The following is a 2,460-nucleotide window of genomic DNA, read 5'->3' as shown; positions in this document are numbered from 1 at the left end:
GCTGGGGTGTTGGCTGTGGGGGTGCCGGTATGAGGGCTTTGTCACATCGGGGTACTCAGATGCGGCCCCCCTCCCTTGTGAATGAACCATTCACTAAAGGGTTAAAATAAATTGTAAATAAAAACACCAGGCTTTTGAAAAAATCCTTTATTTGAAAAACAAACAAAGGATTTTTGAAAAGTCATTTATTTTTTTTAAAATGGATTCACCAACGTAATCCTAAGGTCAATCAAGAAGTCCAGCGTTATCCACAACGATGACGACTCGACGAAATAAAAAATAAAACAAGAAAAAATAAATAGAAATCATTTTTAGAAAACCCGACGCCCAACGTCGCCCGGACGACCACGCGACGAACTCCAATCGCAGAATGGCATTCTGACAGATGCTGGCAAAACATAAACAATTGGACGGAGCTAGCCCAACTGATTACATTTGTCCGTCACCTGACAGGACTTAGCTGTGAGCCATGATTGGGCAAAAGCATTATTACTTTGCCCAATCATGGCTCTTTAAATGCACTGTGCCGTGATTGGGCAAATTCTTGCACCTGACCTGTGGTCTGGTGCATGGCTTCACCCAATCAGTGCTTCACAAGGCACCGTGTGGTGCAAACAGCCCGCTGCACGCCATGATAGTTTGCCTGTTTGCCAAACACACGAACTACCGATGTTCGAGTCGAACTGTTGTTGATCAGAAGTGTGTTAAGTAAAGAGTGCAGCAGTCAGGTAGTCAGCAGAAAGTGTCCCTAAAGTATTACCAGCTAAAGGTATAGCCAAGGTTAGGATCTCAGAAATTCTGTTTGCTACTCAGATTCGGAAGGTAAGAGAGTTCTTTGAAAAAAATGTGAGCTCTTGGGGTTATAGAGAGATCTAACAGTGAGTGCTCAAGTCCGATACTCCTCACCCTAAGCCAGATGGCAGCCTGAGGTTCTGCCTTTGGCAGTTTTGTGAATAACCCTGTAAATGTCCAGACCAAAATTGGAAATGTTAATGCGCATTGGTTAACTTGGAAAAAATTCTGTAGCTAATATGCCTACCTAAATTACATTGACATTGATTATTAGGGCATTATCCATATAAGGCTTTTATTTTGTACACAGTTTACTAAACAAATTCCTTGCTCAGGTTTATTATTATATGCTGACAGGAAAAAAGTTGTATATATTGCTTTTAAAAATTGCACTATTTACATAGAAAAATTACTTTTTTCTGTGCACATCAAGTGCATAAATTAAGGTTCACTCAACACAGAGCATCATGCTCAAAAATTGTGGGTAGTAAAGAGTTAAAAATGTAAACATTAAATGTATTTATAAAACTTACATCCATTCTGTGTAAATAGGGCAAAATCAAATGATTTCTAGAGCAGAACAAATGTAATTGTCAGAAAATACCGCATTATGGCTACTAGATGGTGCCGAGGAGCATAGGAAAAAGTATTACCAGTATTAGACACCCTTTGGCTCTATATAGTTCCCATAATGCAATATTTTCCAACAATTACTTTTGAAAACATTTTATTATGCCCTGTTCACACAGAACAAATGTAAATGTCAGTTTTAAAGATTAATGTATCTGCAAATGTTTTATAAATACACTGCTTAAAAAAACAAATGTATGCATACTCAAATTAATTTACAAAGTTGGGTTCTCAGAGCATATAATAACATTCTATATTTCTGCCACCCTTGGATTCCCACATTTGGTAGTAACCATGTATAAATAAGATGTACAGAATATAACACATATCCTGTACATATTATATCCAATAATATGTGTAGTATGAAATGTAAGCAATACACTGTTTCAATAATGTACTCATTCTAGTTGAATGATAATGGAGGTCAGCTAGTGTCTCAATCATGGTATGATAAAAATATATTATTTGTGCGCAGAAGTCAGTACAAAAACCTAGGCATTCAGCTTAGTGCCATAAACTATAATGGCAAAATTACCCTAGGCAATGCATTAGAGGTATCCAATTCAAGAAAGTCTATTATTTTAGTTTCCTCTGGGTCTATCTACAAGACAAAATCCTTTTAACAGATTTTCGAGGCTTTTAAGAAAATGGCTTAATTTCTGTAATGGTAAATTTGTGTTCAGCTTTGTTTGTGAATATTCGAAAAAATGAAATAAAATAAATCTGCACTATCATATTCATAGTTATGAAATAAATACCATGTTCAGGATAACATGATCTATCTATCTATCTATCTATCTATCTATCTATCTATCTATCTATCTATCTATCTATCTATCTATCTATCTATCTATCTATCTATTCCTGTTGGTAGCCACAATATTAGGATACATTGTTGATTACCGTATATACTCGAGTATAAGCCGTCCCGAATATAAGCCGAGGTACCTAATTTTAGCAAAAAAAACTGGGAAAAAGTATTGACCCGAATATAAGCCGAGGGTGGGAAATGAGGCAGCTACTGGTAGATAGATACCA

The sequence above is a fragment of the Nanorana parkeri genome, unplaced genomic scaffold (assembly GCF_000935625.1).
Source record: "Nanorana parkeri isolate BGI_ZX_2015 unplaced genomic scaffold, ASM93562v1 scaffold154, whole genome shotgun sequence".
Classification (NCBI taxonomy): domain Eukaryota; kingdom Metazoa; phylum Chordata; class Amphibia; order Anura; family Dicroglossidae; genus Nanorana; species Nanorana parkeri.
Note: the sequence above shows the minus strand (reverse complement) of the source record.